The 22523-nt window shown below is 34.4% G+C and overlaps 1 pseudogene; it reads left to right on the top strand.

The window, feature by feature from the left end:
• Positions 1-5892: 5892 nt before the first annotated feature.
• Positions 5893-6324, top strand: LOC105617849 (annotated as a pseudogene).
• The last annotated feature ends 16199 nt before the right edge of the window (positions 6325-22523 follow it).

Below are 22523 nucleotides of genomic sequence, written 5' to 3'. Positions count from 1 at the left end.
TTACCGCTAAAGCCATCTATAGGAAAATGATGGAAGCAAAGTTGTACACCTAATAATAAAAATAATATTTTACAGTATTATTAAAAACAAGTTATTATCATAGTCATCATTTGTACATTACTATTATATTTAACATTAATTATATTTTTTTATGTGTTCCATTTCTTTCACAACATCTTTGAATAGATATGTTACAACTATACATCCATTAACATTATAGGTGTTCATGGTTCTTCAAAGAAATAGTTCCCGTATCACAGAAATGAAGCAATGGTAAGTGGAGATTCGGATTCGGATGGATGATCGCGCATGGGGTGTATCATAAAATTAGTTCTCGAATTCATAAAATAAATTTTTTTTATTATAATTTTGTTGTGTATCCTCTGAAATATGATGCTAATCAATAATACTTATTTTCACAATAAAATTTCAATGAAACTTTAGTGAAATTTTCTCCATCACTATTACACTATTAGTGACAATACTTATCGAATTTATTGCATTAGTGATACTAATAATATATTTTTATGCTGACTAGATCAATTCAAGATTTTATTTCCAACTCGAAAATTAATCGAAATTGGCAAAAATCTTTCGAAATCAATAGAAATTTCGAAAACTTTCGACTTTTATTTTCGACATCGAAACGACGTCTTTTCGAGAAATTATTTCTGACTGGGATGGTTTACATAGGCAGTAAATTAAAGATAGGTATAGAAATCAACTAATCAGTTGAATGTGAGGAGGACAATCAACTATGATTGGTTGATTTCTACGCTTATTCCTCAATCTATAGAGTCTTTTAATAGGGACGCTTTGTTAGATCATAGTAGTCATGTTGTTAAAGTGATATCTGTCAAACTTGTTGTGAATTGTTTAGTAGTGTATGACAAATCACTATGGAAGGTCATAGTGTTGAGCAACGTGTGCAAATCATAAAATTTTATTATCAAAACTAGTGCTCCGTTCGAGAAACGCGTTCTGCGCATTACGTGATTTTTATTCTCACCACAACCGTCATATCGAGCCGTTCGACCATTCAACGTTTGGTGGCCAAATTCGAGTCAAATAATCGATAAATAATCAGGTTCAATAAATAATCAGCCAATACCAGTACGTCGCCGAAACGCAAGGTCTGCTGAAAACATCGCTGCTGTGCATAAGAGTATCACGGGAAATTGAGGCGGTCAATTTCTCGTCGTTCATGAGAACTTGGCCTTTCTGCGATTTCAACTTGGCGAATTTTTACATCGGGACTTGGGTCTGCACCCCTATAAAATTCAACTGACCAGGAACTTAAGATAAATGACCATACACACAACGCCTGTGTTCGCTGATTGGGTTCTGGAGCAGTTGGAAGTTAACCCAAATTTCGCCAAACAAATCATCTTTAACGATGAGGCCCATTTTTGGATGAATGGATATGTGAACAAGCAAAATTGTCGAATTTGGGATGATACCAATCCACGCGAGATACACCAGCTCCAAATGCATCCCGAGAAAGTCACTGTTTGGTGCGGATTTTGGTCTGACGGAATCATTGGTCCGTACTTCTTCTAAAACGAAGCGAGCGTTGCCATAACCATCAACGGCGAGCGCTACAGATCGATGATAAGCAACTTCTTGTGGCCTGAAATGGATACCGATAACATGTGGTTCCAACAGGATGGCGCTACATGCCATACACCGTATGTCTCGATGGCTATTCTGCGCGAGAGCATGGTTATCTCGTGCGGTAGCGACGTGAACTGACCACCAAGATATACGATTTAACGCTTTTAGACTTCTTCCTTGGGACTATCTTAAATCGCAGGTCTATACGAATAAACCGCAAACAATTGATGCTCTCAAAGTTACATAACAAACGCCATCCAGCAAATTCAGCCAGATTTATGCGAGAAAGTCGAAAATTGGATCGCTCGAATACGTATCACCAAGCGAAGCCGCGGCGGACATTTGAGCGACGTTATATTCCATACTTAATGCCATAAAATATTCTTTCAAATAAAAAAATAATTGAGTGGATATCTCACACACAACTTGTTTTATTTACATTTAAAAATCGAGTGTCCTTATTGAAAGACCCTTTATTATTGCTACTACTTATTGTAAACCATGCATTACGTGCGCCACAACAAAAAAAGTTATGTATCATCATGGTTATGTATCACTTGCATTTTGCACCAATATCTATAATTTTCACTTTTGTGAGCATAGGGATATTGTATTTTCACTATGCTTACAGTCAATCGCGAGAATAAAAGTACAAGAAGTGAGAATATTCGATGATAATGCAATCGACTCCCTTAAGTCGGGCTGATCATGCACATAACTTTTAGAAATGATATAATATGAACTACTTCTGCCGTGTAGCAAAAGTTGGATTGCGTTCAACTTTTGTTGCGCGGTGAAAATAATATTTCTATTATTTCCGAGCAAATGAGACGTTGATTGGCTATTGCGTCAATTTTCGCCACGCGGCAAATGTTACCGCGTTCTGTGTGCAGAAGCCATACGTTAAAAATATTTTATTGCTAAAGATGTTCTAATGTTTACCAGTTTATTATATACATTATTATTTACATTAAAACTATTTTTATTATTACATTATTTATTTATGTAAATACACAAAAAGTATGATTTTATATATTTCCGCGTGTTTCGCTTTTGCTTATTCCGTTCAATGAGACATAAATTTAGAAAAAGCGTAAGAAAAAAAACGGAATATCTGTGATTTGTCATGTTGATTCCGCGAGTTCCATTCCATTGCCAGTTTCTGCTCTATGGAAGTGCACTCATAGAACGGAACAACGAGACCAATCACAATTGTAAAAAAGAAAGCAGAGTAATGACTGAGAGTTGTGATTGGTCGCACTGTTTCGTTCGGCTGTAAATTTCCATTCCATGGGACACCGGCACAGAACTACATGGGCTGAAAAGTCCTGGGATTTTTCAATACGTGGCGCCACTAAAAAATGAACATGATTCATTTCGAGAGGTTCATCTGTCACTAATTTATGTATGAAATTTCATGACATTTCGTTCATTCGTTTACAAGCTACAGTCGTTTAAGTGGCGCTACTTTCACCTTCGTTCTGTACCATCGATAACGCACTGTCACACACGTCCTTGAAAGTGATGGCCAAATTGGACCAATTACGATTCGAATTGGTTGTTCACCCACCGTATTCTCCAGACTTGGTCCCCAGCGACTATTATCTGTTCCCAAACCTCAAGCAGGCTCCAGGGAAAGAGATTCACATCGAATGAGGAAATCATCGCGGAAACCGAGGCGTATTTCGAAGGTTTGGACATTTCGTACTACAAAAAGGGCATCGAAATGTTGGAAAATCGCTATACCAAGTGTATCGTCCTCGAAGGCAACTATGTTGAGGAATAAATATAACTTTACCCAAAAAACGCTTGTTTTCATTAAAAATCCCGGGACTTTTCAGCCCATGTAGTATAAGTACGTATAGTATGGACACTGAGCGTCGGCACCTTTAATGTAGTGGGTTCCAGGTTACTAGGGTACATTCCAGGAAACGTAGATATTCGCGTCCACTATTTTTATTCCTTTTCCTACTCCTTACTTTGTCCCCATCATTGAGTTGTGACGGATTATAGTCATTACAGTTTATGATTTTTATTTCCTGCTTGAAATTTTGTAGCTCCTTTCATTTCATTTTTGTTCTCAAAATCAGTTGAATATCATAATATTAGTGCAGAACCTGAAGAGTGTCTGACATTCAGGTTATTTCTAGATAAGATGTCAAATATATACATCAATTTGAAGAAAAGGATTAAAATTTCTTATCTATGAGGAAGTGTAGTGATTTATTCATAAGTGTATTTATTTTACAGCAATACAGCAAGTTGTCGACGAATATTATCCGCAGGAAATTTAAATAATCGAATATCTTTTTCTGATCTATTGATACAATTTATCGCAACAAGATATTTTATAAATTTGTTTGCCTTCGTTAATATATAATATTTCAGTTTTTTTATATCCTTCTTTTCGTCTCTTAGTCTTATGGTAAAATTTTGAAGTGCGGAAATACACAAATACGAAGGTTTCACAACTACAAGGTTTCTAACAACAGGTTTCTTAGAAGCTATAACAACTGTAACGCAACTTAACCTTCAGCTCAGCGACGGAGTGGGAATACAACAAGAAGTAGGAAAAGGCGTAAAAATGGCGGAATGTGAATACTCACATTTATAATTACCAGCACTGACAGCAGTAATGCGCGTCATGGGGATTATTCTTATACGAATATTTGTTGCGCATACATATTGCCGATGTGAAAGCAATCAATACGAAACTATGACAGCAGCTTACATATGCGTGCGAACATTCCCGTGTGGGAATTCTCACGACAGCACATTACTGGCAGCATTATCAACACCGTTCCAAAAATCATCGTAGCACACTGTAGCAGTGCTGTGAGAGAGTAAAGATATCAATTTTATCGCCATTTCTTGCTGTGGCTATTGCCATTAAAAAATAATGCGTGATCTACAATAGCAGTAGAATTAAGAAGTAAACGTAAAAATCAACGTAGAAATCAACCAATTATAGTTGAATGTGAAAAAAATAATCAACTATGATTGATCGATTTCTACATCTACTTCTTAAATTCTTTCTTCTTTCTCAATTACTGTTATGTTTCTTGCATACTAGACGTGAAAACGCTTGCCGCGCGGTAAAATGTGATACAATAGCCAATAAGCTTATGGCAATAAGCTTACATCTTTTAATGTGTTCATTGATTATCGCGTCTCATTTTGCCGCGCGGCAAGCGTCCAGTATGCAGGAGCCATTACAGCTCCTAACATGTTCATTGATGCAGAAACCGTTAGGCATCCAAGATGGCATCGTTCCAATTTCAAATGCGTATTCACCAATTGCATGCTTACTAAAATTTGAATGCTGTTAATAGCATATTTTTATGATGACATACCTGCAGCGCTGGCAATTAATTTTGGAACATAGCCTCTGTTGTCCGTACTCTGGTTAAAAATGCTATTAACAGCGTTTCATTTTTAGTAAGCATGCAATTGGTACGAATACGCATTTGAAATTGGATACTTATCATTTTGGATGCTGCCTCTTCAGCCGCAGCAGAAAAAGATGACAAAATTAGTGACGTCTTTAGGGTGTCGTCCCATGATATAGATTTTCCGCGTATCGCATAACCAATCAGAGACCAGTACGCGTTTTTCGAGTTGTTACTTTACTACTTTTTGTTACGTGAAATTTAATTTCCATATGTCTCATAATACGCAAGAAAGTTGGGTAGCGTGTACGATAACCAATCATATATTTATATTCTTTTGTTCCAACAGAAATACCAAAGATGGCAGCTTATTGATTACGCGAGTTTGTAATACGCTTCATGGGACATATAGAAATGAGTTTTGCGTAACGCAGCACACGCATGCATTCATTTATGTATGTTATTCATTGTATACAGTTTCTGAAAATTGCAGTTTCTCTAATTGAAATTTTCTCATTGAAATTTCTAAAAAATGAATTCTGATCAGTTAGCACTGTTCATTATTGTTTTCCATAAAAAAATATCAGAAACACTTGATCATACAGCAGCAGAGATTAAATTAAAAAAATTGATTAGAACTTTACATTTATTAAATAAACGTAAAAATAAAAATAAATTGTGAAAATGAAAATATTGAGTTCATCCAATTTTTTCAATCGATAATAGAAAACGATGGAGCGAGTAATAATCTCATAAGAGAGTTACATTTTTATAATGATGAGAAATTCATCAATTACTTTCGTATGACTCCTTTTTGACAAATTATTTACTGCTGTTGAGTTATACATTACAAAACAAGAATGTGTTCGAGAAGCATAAATCTCCAAATATGCGATTAGAAATATGTCTACGTTATTTGGCTTCAGATAGCATGAGATCTCTTTCCTACGCATTTCGAGTAGGACATAATACAATTTCAAAAATTATGTCCGAAACGTGCGAAACAATGGATTGCAGGATTAAAGGATAAAGTTTTTGAGCAACCCAGCAAAGATTTGTGGAAAAAAATAGCAAACGAAGAAAATTGGGATTTTCCGAACTGTATAGGAGCAATAGACGGAAAACATAATCCAGGTATACATGTGAATTTCTAAAGTTAAATTAATTTTATTATATAATATATTAAAAGATTAATTTTTTCTTATATTTTGTATAGGTTCCTCCAAATAATGGATCTTCATTTTATAACTACAATATAAGAGTCAATACAGTATCAATTTGCTTGCTGTTTGTGATGCAAAATATCGGTTTACTTTCATAGATATTGGAAAGACGGCAGAGTGATGGTGGAATGTTTTGAAATAAAATTATATACTTCACTGAAAGAAAATTCTCTACAAGTACCATTACCAGCAGTAGTTGGAACCAATGTTGGTCCCATTTTGCCATATTGTGGCAGATGAAGCTTTTGCTTTAAAAAATTACATGATGCGACCATATTCTCGAAACTTGCACCTTTTTTTGAAGGAAAAAATCTTTACAGACTGAGTCGAGCAAGGCGTGTCATAGAAAATGCGTTCAGAATACTATTGGGAGTACAAATAAGTTTCCGCCGTTTGCAAAAGACGGCGCCACTAATAAACTATAGTTAAAATTGTTTGATGTAAAATATAATGTTTGATATATAAGATTGGACATTCGGCAACTATAACGACACTATAACCTTGAAATATTAGCGATTTTGTATCAGCATCATATATTTTTTTTTGTACGAAAATGTCGAGTTTTGAGTCGAATAAGTCATTTGCGGGAACTTTTGATTTACTTCTTTAATTTGAAGAAATCTGCAGCTGAGGCTCATAGATTGCTTGTAGAAGCATATGGTGATGCTGCCTTAAGTGAGAGAAGTTGTCGTAAGTTTTAAAAGTTTAAGAACGGTGAATTTGACGTCAAAGACAAAGAACGTAATGGAAGGCCAAAAATGTACGAAGACGCGGAATTGGAAGCATTATTGGATGAAGATTCGTGCCAAACGTAAAAAGAACTAGCACTTACATTAGGAGTGACTCAACAAACAATTTCATATCGTTTCAAATCATTGGGAATGATTCAAAAGCAAGGGAATTGGATTCCATATAAACTGAAGCCGAGAAACGTTGAACGCCGATTTTTCACATATGAAATGCTATTTGCCAGGCATAAACGAAAAAGTTTTTTGCATCGTATAGTCACTGGTGATGAAAAATGGATCCACTACCCAAAGAAGAAGAAATTATGGGGATCACCTGGCCATGCTTCAACATCGACAGCCAAGCCGAATATTCATGGAAAAAAACTCATGTTGTGTATTTGATGGGATCAGCTTCGTGTATTATGAGTTGCTCAAATCGAACGAGATCATTACTGGGGCTCTCTACCGAACACAATTGATGAGATTGAGCCGAGCACTCAAGGAAAAACGCACCCACTACTACTCCAGGCATGACAAAATTATTCTCCTGCATGATAATGCTCGATCACATGTTGCGGCGCCGGTCAAAACCTACTTAGAAACACTCAAATGGGAAGTTCTATCCCATCCGCCGTATTCTCCAAACATTGCTCCTTCCGATCACCACTTGTTCCGATCGATGACGCATAGCCTGTCTGAGCAGCATTTCACATCATATGAAGATACCAAAAATTGTATCAATGATTGGATAGCTTCAAAAGATGAAGCGTTCTTCCGACGCGGTATCCACATGCTGCCAGAAAGATGAGAAAAAGTAGTGGCTAGCGATGGCCATTACTTTGAATAAAACATTATGTATCGTTCTTTCACAATAAATGCTTAATTTTTGATAAAAAACGGCGGAAACTTATTTGTACTCCCAATACTTCTTCCATTACTCTGTAAACGAAGAAGTAAAAGTATTCGCAGATGTCCCATACCTGCTAAAACTCTTGAGAAATTGATTCTTTGATGGATTATTGTTAGCAAATAGCAAAGAACTATTTACTCATGCAGTCTTCCAGACACTCGTCCATATGAGCAATGTTGGCGATTTATGTGTCACTTATCGTATTACTCAGCAAGAGTTAGATATTCGTGGTTCGCAACATCAATCAGTTAAACAAGCAGTAAGAATTTGGTCGAATATAGCTGCTAAAACGATCCGATGAGTTGGCAAACGGATTTTTGAAATCCGGAATACGAGAAATTTTCAGAGTTCGTGTTGACAGTCAACAATTGGTTCAATTCAATATGTACAATTCAAAATCGAGATATGAATCGCATTCAGGAGTCAACAATTATGAACAAAAAACTTGAAGAAACAAGAGTCAATTTTAATGTATATTGAGAACATGCGAGTGATTTCAGAAAGGAATTAATGCCTTTTCAAAAAGGTATTCTTGTAAGCAATCGATCTCTACGAACATTGTTCCATTATTTGCAAACAAAATATCCAGTGACTTGCCGTATATTATCACAAGAAGATTTCAGCAGGACATTCTGCAAAATTTCTTTGCTTATATAAAAGGAATGTCAACGATCATCTCTCAGCATATAGACTTCGATAATACATTCTCGATAAGCTGTGTTTATTTTGAACAGAAATCGAAGAAGACATAGACTATTATACTATTGAATGTTTCCTTCCACTAACGATATGAAAAATCAAATTACTAAAAAATCGACAATTTTAGCAACTTCAATGACTTCGATGGCAGAAGCAAATATACTCACGTCATGTCGAGGAATGACATTGTACGCTTCGATATCAAATGACAGCGTTTTGCAAAAAGAAAAGAAGCTTGAACATACAGAAAAATGCGCTGACGAAATAATTCTAGCTAAAGAATTATTCTCTAACATTATTAATATTTCTTCGGATGAATTATTAAAAGCCGGTAATTATGACGATGATTTAACAATTGACACTTGTTTCGAAGACTTAATTACTGAACTCATTAATTTTTTGCAAATGAACGAGGCAGCTAAAATTAACACTATTCTCTCATTCATCTCGAATGCCACCCCTCAGTCCTTCCTATGCTTCCGACAATCATCATTCCAGTATGCCTTCAAATTTTAACTATAATGTTCGTCGTTGCTCTGATAACTTCTCGTCTAACTACACTTCTCCTACCACGTCTGTCCAAGAAAACAATTTTTGGAACTAGATCACCCTCAAAATCTTTCTTACGTTCCCCCTCTCCGATAATTTCGAAATCCCCTTACTTTAACACACACCTTCATAGCGACTCTAGGAACCTTTCTAAAGGTTCTCTTCTCTTTCTAAAGATCTAAAACTATTACAGTGGAATTGCAAGAGAGTTAGAACCTGGCCTTATGGAACCTGGCCTCTCTCCAATCCATTTCCCATAATTTTGACATCATTTGTTTGCAAGAATTTCTGCTCAAACTCAATAACAACTTTAATATTCGAGGCTTCATAGCCATTAGATTAGACATTTCTCAACCTGAAGATAGAGACGTCTGTATCCTAAATCAAAGAAAACTTTAATTTAAAAATGATTGATCTTTCTTCTCTTTCCCATTCCCGTCTGTAAAATTCGTTGTCATCAATTGTTGTCTTCTTTCTCCTAAGGATCCCATTATTATTAATATCTACAGATATTCAGGTCAAAGAACCCCCTTCTTTTATTTAGATCTCATAAATCAATTTCAAAAATTTGAACTATTCGTTGGAGACCTTAACACTCATCACCATGAATGGGTATGTATCATCACATCAACTTCTCAAGTGTCAAACTTCTCAAAGCTATCGAAAATCATGACTTAATTATTCTCAACAAAACTTCTTCCACCCTAATTCCCTCATCCTACTCTGCTTTTAATATTGATCTTGTCATCTCTTCTTTTATTCTCCTGCAAAACTCGAGTTGAAACAGACACTTATGGCAGTGATCAAAGTTCGATTATTATGGAATTTCAATTTTCACTTCAATACTCACTTAAATTTTGCAAAAAACTTTCTCTAAAACCACATGACCTAGATAATCTATTTATACCTTAAATCATCTATTTATACCTTAAATCTGGCTTCAGACAACCTTTCGTTTACGGACGCTTCTCTCATAGCTCGTTATAATAAATTTTCCTTGTTCATTCTGGAATCTGCTAGAAATTTTGTCCCGATTAACAAAAAGCTTCCTCGCAGTCAGAATTATTATTATATACAAGATGGTCTGATTCTCCCCCCTGGTGGAACAACGCGTGTTTCCAAGCCGTTGATCAACGAAAGCATGTCCTAAAAAAATTCCTCAAACATCCTTCTCCGGAAACTTACTCCCTTTTTAAAACCTCCCGCAGAGAATGCTCTCAAACCTTAATTCGTAATAAATGCTCTAACTAGCATAACCTGATGAATGGTTTCAATGGCCGCATCCCATCTGCACAGATCTGGTCCCTCATCAAAAGTTTCAAACGTAACAAACACAAAGTCTCCGGTAATGATCTGAAATTTCATTAAAGTTCTAATGACACGATGTTTAAACTATGCCCTCCTTCCTGCTCCCCCAATTTTACGAAGTCCATAGAAGACATGCTGCAGGAAGAAACATCCGGAAGCCGGACGTTTTTTCCCGGCTCAATAACTCTTTCACCCTTGACGATCTTACAAGGGCCTCTTCCGTCCGGAAATCCTCTTTTCCTTGACTAAATTGATTACTCTATCACTCTCAATCTACCCCCTGAGTACTTAGACTCTCTCTTAGGAATTTTCAATGATATCTTCGCTCTCGATGTCTTCTCTGACTCATGGTCTGACTCCCTTATCGTCCTCATTCCCAAACCAGATGTCTCGTCAGTTAAACCTATCTCATTAATCTCCTAATAAATTTCACCAAATTTATGGAACGTTTAATATACTAGATTTATGTATGATATATCGAATTTCGTCCCATTCTCCCACAAACTCAATCTGGATTTAGGTCTTCATTCATTTAGATCCTGTGGATAATTTAGCCACGCTTATCACCAACAGATCTGTTTTTTGAACATTCTCTCATTGGCAATTTTCATTGACATCGCAACAACGTTGATCCGCATATACTTTAATTAATGCCCTTCTTGATATAGGTATTCCAGCTTACATCAGGAAATTTATTGAAAATTTCATTGGTAGATGACTTAAGGTTCGTAGTCAACGGTATGTTGATAGGCTCTTTTGATTCATTTAAAGGTACTCTACAGAGTTCTTAATTCCCTTCTATTTATAATAATATCTATCTCAAGGACATGACGCTTCACAGATACATACCAATGCCAATTTACTACAATACCACCTTGATCAAAAAGTTCCCGGAATTACCACTAGGTGATGCTCTGAGTCAGTTGATTTGAATTCTGTTTTTTTGGTTAGGTTGCCATATCTATCATTGACATTCCCACCAAATTTTATCCATAGCTTGACATTTGTAAAAATTACGCCGTCTTGAGTACATCTACCTCTGCACGTATTTTCGATTTTTTACAGTTTTAAAAATGGAATTGAATTTGCAACAAGGAGTTTGTTAAATTTTGCGTTAAAAATGGAATCAATGGTGTAAAAACCTTGGAAATGTTGGGAAACTGTTTCGGCAGTGATATTCTAAAGAAAACAACCGTTTATGAATGGTATGAATGCTTCAAAAATGTCATGACGAACGCAGGCCGTCGAAAACTGACGAAAACATCAATAAAGTGAGAGAAATGTTGATCAATAACCGCAAATTAACTATCAGAGAGCTGGCAGAGGACTTAAACATTGCTTATGGATCCATTCAGGACATTGTTAATGGTTTGGGTTTGCGCCGTGTTGCTGCAAAGTTGGTCCTGAAGGAACTGAATTTCATGCAAAAAAGGGACTGCGTTGTCATCGCCAAAGACATGATTTCCAAGGCTGAATCCGACCCAACATTCATCAAACGCATCATTACTGGAGACGAGACGTGGGTTTATGAGTACAATCCAATGAGTACGCAATCCAGACATCAGGCGAGTAAATGGAAAACTTCAAATGAGCTAAGACCAAAAAACCACATCGTTTTCAATCGAAAAAAAAAGCTCACGGTTTTCATAGATTACAACGGTATTGTACATCACGAATTTTTGCCAGAAGGTCAGATTAATAAGGATAGATCAGATTAATAAGGAAGGACAGTTAATAAGGAATATTATTTGGGCGTTATGAGACGTTTGCGTGAAGCAGTTCGCCAAAAAAAAAGAATTTGTGGGCAAACAACTCGTGGATTTTGCACCATGATAACGCATCGTCGCATAGTGCCATCATTATCCGTGAATTTTTGATCAAGAACGAAACGAATACCATCCAACAGCCATCGAATTCATCTGATATGGCTCCCTGCGATTTTTTTCTGTTCGATCGAGTCAAAAAACTATTACGGGGAACTACTACGCGTAGTACTTACGCGTTTTAACAGCCGAAAGGAGATAATGAAAAAATCGAAGACGGCTCTGATCTATACCGACAATAGAGTTCCAGAAATGTTTCGAGAGCTGGATCAAGCGCTGGCATAAGTGCATTGCAGTCGATGGAGAGTACTTTGAAAGGGACAATATCACTTTTGATGAATAAAACTTGTATTTTGAATTTTCTGAATGAATTCCGGGAACTTTTTGATCAAGATAGTATACCGATGATGCTGTCTTCTACTCTACGCAATGGAATGTCAATGACGCTATCAAATTTGTTCACTCACTTAATAATATTTACGCGTACTTGAGAAACAGAAGTTTGGATATCTCTTCCACAAAATCTAAGTGGATCATTTTTAGCCTGAATAAAAACATTTCTCCTACTTTCTCTTTACACATCAACAATCAGAAGGTCTTTAGGGTGAATTCATATCCTTTCTTGGAGTCATACTGGACCACAAACTAAATGGCAAGCTACATCTTAAATATCTCACATAAAAAGGTAAAAACATCATTAATATTAACACTTTATCGAGGCTTTATCGAGAATTTCATAGAGTTCTCATCCCGGCCTACTACTCACTATCTACCACTCCACTCTTGGTAGCTTGATCGAATACGGCGGTCATTTTTCACTTGGAACTAAATCTCCTGATTTCATTAAGCTTCTCCGAATTCAATACAAAGCCATCAGAAAGGCTACGGGATATCGCATCTCCCCTTCCAACATTATGCTATGTGAAGCGAAAATAGTTCCTTTTCATTTTAGATTTAACCTCTATCTCAAGATACATCTACAAATCTATGGTAAATTTAATCTATCTTACTTAGTCTTAATACAAATGGAACTTATTGCTTCCTGCATGAACTGGAAGATTGACGCTATTCAAAACTCGAATCTATTTAAGACATATATCACAAACAGACATTCAGAAAAATTCATTCACCGCTCATCTTATCCGGTATTCTGACATGATTTGAAAGTTTTATAAAATCACTTATATTAGCATCATGCTTGGTTGTGACAAGGAAGACCTACAAGGATTTATTGCTGCCCAATTCCTCCAGTCTTTTGATTACATTTGATTACAGACAAAACGCAATCACTTTTTATACGGTTTCAAGGAACCCGGCTATTCTGCGAGAGTCTTTTCTCCCGATTTCAATCGCACATAAACTTTCTGCTGAAATGTCCATCTTCTCTGCTGAATTCTGGGCGATCTAACAAGCCTATTTGCTCGAGACTGCAACCACGATCCCATAACCATTTTCAGCGACCAAGAGCGCTCTCGACGCCATCTGCAACAATAGATATTACCAGCGAAATTACATAATTTATTACATCAAATAGGCCATTCTGAGTGCAGCTAGGGACCACATCTCCATCATTCTTTTTTGAATTCCTTCCCACTCTGGTATTCCAGGAAATGAAACTGCTGATTCTATTGCCAAGGAAGCTGCAATCAAAGGCTCTTCTCTCAATTTTTGTATTCCACATGAATCTCTTCTAATCCAGGAATAAGGCTGCGCTACAATTTAATAACTGTCTCAAGACGACTTTTACTAAAGCCACACTTCGAGCGCTATTCATCCTTCTCTAAGAAAACTTGATTTGAGGGAACCTTCTTCAGCAGAGAGGAAATTGTTGTGATTAATCTGAAATCTAATCACTATAATTTAAATGAAAGCTTATAGAGTTAACATGATCGCTTCCCCTTCTTGTCCTTATGGAGCAATAAAGCAAAGTATCAATCATATCGTATTTGAATGCGACCTTTACAATCAAAAAGCTCTTCACCTCTGTTCTTATTTACATAACAAATATCTTAACTCTTCTGAAGATATCTTCCCTTTTCTTTTCCATCCTCTTCCCAAGTTGTGCAGGCTTCTCCTAGCTTTTATGAAAGCTAGCGAACTCTTCTTTTAAATTTCCCTCTCCTCCTGTGACGCGCGACTACTGCTGGGTGACAGCAGACGTCCAGATGGAGAGAAGTAGCCACCAATCAAATATATGCTACACTTATACGCGTTTCATCTAAAGTACTTTATATCTATTGACGAAGTCCTCCGACGATAGCTCAGTATCAGCCTGTCTAGCTGCCGGGTCAATCAAGAAGAAGAAAAAGAAGAAGAAGAAGGTAGACCATATAATACTAAACAAAACATAGGCATAGTATAATACATAGAGTATGGATACTGAACTTTATATGTGTGTCCCTAATTTTTAGTGTGCAAGCATCGATTTCCAATCAGGAATGTGATTGAAAATCGATACTTGCACACTAAAAATTAGGCAAGTTGAAATTGCAGGTTAGGTTAGGTTAGATTAGCTGGATTTTCTTCCCATAAAATATAATTAACCTACAATATTGTGAGATTCGTGATAAAGAAATCGTGCCAAACATGAGTATCACGAGTAAGAGCCGTAGTATGTCGTTCGTACAAAGCTTAATTTTTTTTTAATTTGTAAAAGAAAAGTATGGCAAAGGGTTAATAAAATTAAGTTTTATTAAAAAATTAAATCAAATTTTTTCGGAGACGCTATATTGTGTAGACTGTTATATTTGTACTGTTATATTTGATACGATAAAATATTCCCGTAATAAAGTATGTGTAATAAAGCGTGCGTGCGTGCATGCGTGCGTATGTGCGCATGTGTGTATGTATATTATTAAATTACAACTTCACATTTAATTACAATTTTCATATAGTATATATATTTAATCAATTATTATTTTTAATTTACTTATTACTGTTTAATATTATTATTATTATTATTAATGTGAATATTATTTTTATATAATGAGTTTGTTAACATTATACATGTATTATTATATAATTCTGATTTAAAAATATACTCGCTATAAACAATTTTCATGATACTACCGAATTGTCTTTTTTTTTAGAAAAATCATTCTTACTTTTATAAAAACTCAAATTTATAAGCGCCTTTCCAACCCACAACATGGCGACGAGTCATATGACCTGGGATCCACTACATCAAAGACCGACGCTCAGTGTCTACTGTATGTATTTATACTATGCTTGGGACCTAATCGCAAGTTGCAGCCTAGACAGTCCGCTTAGAATATTTTTAACCCATAAAGACAGTCGAATGTGAGAACAGTCTTTTTAGAGTGGTCTTTTTACTGTCTAGACTGCAACTTCTAGGTAGATAGGCCCCAAGAGGATAGAATATGTTATTTTTTTTTGTTCGGGGCGATATAGCCATGTTATTTTTTTTTTTGTTAAATTCTTTCGTTTTATGCAAAAACGTGTTGAATAAGCCTAATTTTATTGATTTTTGAGATGGAATAGCTAAATTGAATAATTATCTTTTTTTTGTTCATGGTGGCGTAGCTGCCCCGAACCAATAAGCACTACTATATACTCCCTACTCTATAGTCTCCATTGTCCACATGACAGATTTCTTAACCTCAATAGTTGTCAATTTTAACACTTAATATCTCGCTTCGCAGGACAATCCCGGATTTTTTTCTGCCAGATTCTTATATTTTACGCAAAAACGTGTCGAATGAGCCTAATTTCGTCGAAATCGGAGATAACCTAATCGCAATAATTGTCAACTTTAATGTCAATAGGTTTGTTCGCGTCGCACGCTCCAACACGCTCCAATACATTCACTTCACTGGAACCAATATGACGATTAGATGTTCGCGTCGCATTAGAGCATATTCCATTAATTAAGAGCACGCTCCATTTACCTTGCCTCAGAAGGTGATACGATTGGGACATGTTACACACGCATGCGTAATGGTTGAAAACGTATTATATCGAAAAAAGTATTTTAGATTTATTTTGTATAAAAATACATTTAATAAATGCGTTTTTGATATAAATATAAAAATATAACAATATAATATTAATAAAATAATAAAATTAAATTAAATTAAAAATAAAATTAATGAAATGAAATAAAAAGAATAAATAAAATTAGAAAAATTAAAAAAATAAAATAAAATATTTATTGTGTGTTTGTGATGTCACCTATGGAAGGCTCGCCAAGGCGGCATGTAATAACGACGACTCTCTTTGTTGTAACAATTTAAATTTTATTGTTGAGTCGAACTAAGATTTGTTTAAAGCGGGCGGTAAGCGATGCTCGTAATCCGATAATTGATGCGTTCGGTAAGATATGTGCACAGGTAATTCGCATTTGATACGACATCGAGTGGTTTCTCACAGCCGTTCGAAAGTATTGCGAATATATTGCGAGCAGAAACGAGACCAGCAGATCTCGCTGGAAATTCAGGCAATTCGTGCATTGATTACTCTCGCGGTATGCGTAATATTATGTGACAAAAGGCAGTGTTAATGCGCGAAGGAGCTTCGGAATTTTTGATATTGAATTCGAGAAGAAGCGTTATGAATAAATAGATGATTCATATTGATCGGGATCGAGAAGCGAACTTCTCGCACGCCGAATGTGTGTGCGATCATCAACTTTTTGAGTGTCGCGTGCCATCTGAGATAGACAGTGTGATTAGAACAGAAGCGAGATACACGCATGTTTTGAACGAAATGTTAGTCGCAGGCATGTTTGAACAGAGACGGCTCGGTATCTATGAGCCATATTCACTTGCTATTCCCGAGAATATTAAAATTAAGGATGATTCCGGAACATTAATACAATAAAATATAATATAATATAACTTTCATATTTATTAAAACATATTTTTTTCTATAAAAACGCTTTTCAAATAATCGAGGTAACACAAAATACCCGAAACGAAACGAGATACAATCCATTCGAGTGGTCTCACGGATTAGATTAAATGCCGTCGCTTACTTGTCCTAAATCCGTCACTAAACATTGGAGCATATGAATGCAATTGCTCCAACTGCCACCTTACCTGTGATCCAGTTGTTCTCTAGATTAATTTGGAGCACGCGAACAAACCTTATATCTCGCTTCATAGGACAGTCCCTGACTTTTTCTGCCAGATTCTTTCATTTTACGCGTAAAACGCGAAATACGTAAAAACGCGTCGAATGAGTTTAATTTCATCGAAATCGGAGGTGAATAAGCTCTTCTGAAAAATTACCGTCGTCAACTTTAATATTATCTCGGTTCATGAGGCAGAGTGACGCTTTTTTTTTGTGGAATCTTTATTTTTATTCGAAAACGCATCGATTGAGTCTATTTTTATCAAAATTTGAGGTGATCGGGTTTTCTCAATCTATATCATGATATAAAATTGAGTGAATTGATATTTGCAAACTTCTAAAAAATCTAAAATTAAGACAGCAGTGGACAGCAGTGAATGTTATAAATAACCTGAATTGACAAAAAAATGCCTTGCAATTGCAAAAATCTGTATTTGACATTTGCATTCAACAATTTGGTTTCATCGAAGTATGACTAAAACGAAATTCTGTGTCATCAATATTTCCAAATGCATTGAATAGAAAAAGGTAATGCATATGTTATCATAAGAAATATGAATGCATTTCTATATGCTTTTAAATTTATTATGAAAAGAATATATGAGTATCGCTATATGAATATTTTGAAATATTAAAAGTAGTTAGAATAGAATATAATATCAGTGAAAATGATATAATTATAAAGAGTATATATTGTATTTTGTATCTTTAGTTTTGAAATAGAATAATTCTTGAAAGATTGTACGGAGGAAATGGAATATGTTATATACTCTTCAGACATGATATACATTGTACAAGAGAATAAAGTATATGAGTTAAGATATAAGTGCAGTAAAAGAAAATATACTTATTAGATAAAATCTTGAAGTTTTATTTGTGCAAATTGATTCTTTCATAGTGAGTTCTTTTATAGTGACTTTTACATATATAATATAGTCGATTGTAATGCGAATTTTTAGTTTGAAAATACAGAAACTCCAATGCAGGAAGATTGTACAGAGGATTGTAGAGAAAAAAAAGCTTCAGAAATTCAAAAGTTTATAACATTAAATAGATTTTTAAAAGAGTTAAATTAATAAATGAGTTTATGACTTTAGAGATGCCAAAGAATTTATGATATATTTTTATCAATTATATCAATTTTACACATAAATATTGTTTATTTACTTTCTTATCATTCTATTCTTGTTTGCCTACAAATAACGTAATTTCTATTAATATATGCTATGCACGCAAAAAGAATGTCCTAAGACTCCTGACTAGTCGCGGCGGCCATGTTGGAATTGTGACGTTGGAAGCAAGAAATGACACGTTAATTTATGTTGCCATAAATAAAAACAATTTGGATGAAACGAAATGACAAGATCGCTTTAAATCACTTGCAAAAATCAATGAAAACTGTCCTTTTCCCTTGACAGTCAGGAAATAGTCGTAAAAGACAAGTGAGCTTATATTCGGGCAGAAACACACGGTCTGACAGCTGTTGAAACGAATAAAATACGCTTTTATATTATAAAATTCCAATTCTTTTATATTATAAAATTATAAAATTCCAAAATTTAAGTTTTCATCGATAACAACTTTGAAAGGTATGAGACAAGTCATATTTTCACAATTAAGCAAATAATAATAAAATGGAATGCAACATGAATTTTACCACAACGTTACTTTTCCATGTCTACAAGTTCAGCCATTTATCGTTTACGACGCTGTAACACACAAACAAGTACGAGCCCATGTACATATTCTCGCCGTCGGCAAGCCGTTCACGAAAGTGAACGAGGCAGTAAGCTCTTTCTCACACTAGTCGCTTGTGTAAGATTTCAATTCGTAATGTCCATTCACACGTGCCCGGCATGGGGACGTCGCCAATGATACACGTTGACGAACGCGGCCGATCAAGCGCGAAGGATCAGGAATGGACAAAAGTCTCAATTTAGAGAAACTGTAACTTGTACTCCTCCAGCTCATGCCGTCCGCGTGCTCCCGAGTATGCGCGCATCCGCAGATCACTCATGACTTGTCAAACGCTAATTGGCTCCATACGGGTCTTTGCAGCAATGGTTCTTCTCTACCTACACAGTGGTGGTCACAGGAATTTTCTTACACTTGTTTCAAGCGACCGAAAATGCCTTCTCGGCAATCTCGGCCGCTCGGCGGGTCACGATTCGATAAGAAAGAATCATTCTAAAAGTGCGTTCGGCATTGCAAATCGGAGGCGTCCGTTTGCTCTTTTATTTCGAAAATTGTTCGGCAACTCGCATCTTTCTGCTACATGTCATCTCATCTGATATTACATTTCTAGAGCTAATCAAATTGCTCGATCCATATTAAATTCAAAGACCGAGCTCGCAGAGTTAATGCTAATTTTCGCCTAAATTAAATTCATAACCTGTATATTTATAATAATGTATCTATCTGATTCGTTAACATACATTCATCTCTTTTAATACTTCTATTTTACAAATAGAGTATTTGAACTTTTATAATGTCTGAGTCTAAATGCTCCAACAAATAGAAATTGCTATCAAATAGAAATTGATGGAGTAATTACGTACAATATTTACGAAAAAAGTAAATTTTTAATTTTTTTCCTCTTTATGAATTTGAGTTTACATATTTGAAAACAAAGAATTTGCTAGTTAATTTTCAAATCAAAGCTTATGTTATTAGCATATATACTATTAAAATCAAACTGTATTAATACATTAAAGACTCTAACGAATATAAATCAAGTAATATAACTTATAATTTATAAATTTCAAGTAATATAACCTATAAATTTCAAATTGCTGAAATTTATTTGCAATATAATATTTTCTCTTAAGAAAACACACCTTGCGTATGAATTTGCTATAGTCATGCGTAACAATCTATTTTTAGTATATAAGATTATTATTAGTTTTCTGTAAAGCGAAAGATATTTTCAATTAATAGGGTATTTTTTATTTACTTCATAAAAATAAACAATTTCATTTTATAATCTAACCTTAAAGGATTTTTACAGCTCTATATCGTTCGGAATTAATTCTTGGATTGATCGAAGATCACATGATCAAGCTCACCATCTGCTAGTTCGCATCTCAGATTTACATTGTCGAACGTACTTTAAATAACATATAAGTTTTAATAAATTGTAGTAATAGTGTATACCTTCCATTAATACAGAATAATATAAATGGTAAAACGTAATAGTTTACGAGATATTTAATTATTATTATATTTAATTATATTTAATTACAATGTTTATGATTCTTTATGCACGTTATACTTCCTTCATAAATTTGAGTAGCAAGAATAGTTCAGTAGAACCGGAAAAACATTATAAATCAGCATTTCTTTTCACGAAAGGAAATTTCAGAAAAGAAATATATTTGAGACTCGAGACTTGTGAAAAAAATATGCGAATAAAAATCGAATAGTTGCAAAAAGTTTTTCGCTTATAAAACGAAAGATATTGATTGTATGGAAAAATTCGATATACAAAACGTAGATATTCGAAATATTTACAAAATGAGACGTGAAAATTAAAATCGATCTATTAGTCCAATAGAAAAAAGTAAAAAAATACCGAAAAAGACCTTTTTTTCACTCTCTATTTATTGAGATTTAAAAGTTTTGAAATTCTCGTAAAATATAGCCTTCGTAATGACGAACAAATCTGCCCTGAACAAGCCTGAAATGTTCATTAATTTTTGCAAAAAGTTATTTGTTCACTAAAAATCTACCATATCTGCGGAAAACTTAATTTCTTCATTTTTGAGCAGTTGCACAGCAATTTACAGGGAGGTGATTTTTCTTCTTCAAGAGTTGCACTATTACGTACATTTAGTAACAAAACGCAGTTTTTTGCAGTTAAACTATTATATAAAATGACTTTGAAAAGTGGGTATCTTTTTTTCGTATGAAAAATGGAATAATTCCATTAATATGCATCATATCAAATAACCATGTGAAGCATTTGACAGCTGACATTTTTCTACGCATTTAAAAATGAAAAGGATATCCTCCAATTATTAAAAACCGAGATAATAAAAAAAATCATTGTCGCTCTAATTTTTAAGATTAAGAATTCTATCTGACCAATTTGTCAAGGAAGAATTAAATTTGCTGTTAAAAAATTCTTGAATCTTTTGCTGCCGAAAAAGTTTGTTTAAAATGAGAAAATTGAGGAGTGAGGTAACGCGCCGGCGGAGTAGGGGAAGCCGGCGCACAGTCGAATGGGGAAGATCGGGCCGCTCGGCAACTCGCGCGTATCTGATTTCGTGTGTTAAAATTTACTAAATTTACATTTTCTCAGCAATAAATTAACGTAGAAACATGATTTTTTTTAAATTTGTAGTAGCTCGAGGAGATATAAACGAATAGCTTAACCAAATGTTTCGCAAAGTAATTGTAACCATGAAATTTTTAGTTTTTCTTTTCTTGAATTTTTATTTTTTCGATTTATTACTAAAATATCATTTGAGAATAGAGTGCATATCTCATTAACAAATTTTAATCACTTGAGCTATGTTTCTTTATTTAATATGCTGTAAAACATTTGGACAATTAAATGTACGCTATTATCAGTACAAAATTATTTTTGTGAATTTAATTGCAGATGCAAACATGACATATGTAAACAAATAATTAATTTGTCAAATGTTAGCGTTGGAGAAAAATAGTTGCAAAATAGATATATATATTTATTTATATATAATAAAAATATATTTTTTATATAACACTAATTTACTTTTACATTTGTGAAATTAATGTTATATCTTCAATAGTTACGTTAACATTTGGTAGATTACTTAAATTAATTATCTGTTTACATATGTCATATTTGCATCTGCAATTAAATTTACAAAAAAAAATTTGTACTAATAATTCTGTATAATTGTTCAGTTGAACATTTTTTACAGTATATTAAATATAAAGAAATAATATAGCTCAACATGAGTGACTTAAATTTGTTAATAAGACATGCACTGCATATTTAAATATGATTTTTTAGTAATAAACCAAAAAATAAAAATTCAAGAAAAGGAAAACTAAAAATTTTATGGTTATAATTACTTTGCGAAATATTTGGTTAAGCTACGTATTTGTTTATATCTCGTCGAGCTACCCCAGATTTAAAAAAGTCACGTTTCTACGTCAATTACTGAAAAAATGTAAATTTAGTAAATTTTAATGCACGAAAT

This window comes from Atta cephalotes (assembly GCF_000143395.1).
Source record: "Atta cephalotes unplaced genomic scaffold scaffold00014, whole genome shotgun sequence".
NCBI classification, from domain to species: domain Eukaryota; kingdom Metazoa; phylum Arthropoda; class Insecta; order Hymenoptera; family Formicidae; genus Atta; species Atta cephalotes.
The sequence above is the reverse complement of the archived record's forward strand: the minus strand, read 5'-3'. Positions and strand labels throughout refer to the sequence as shown.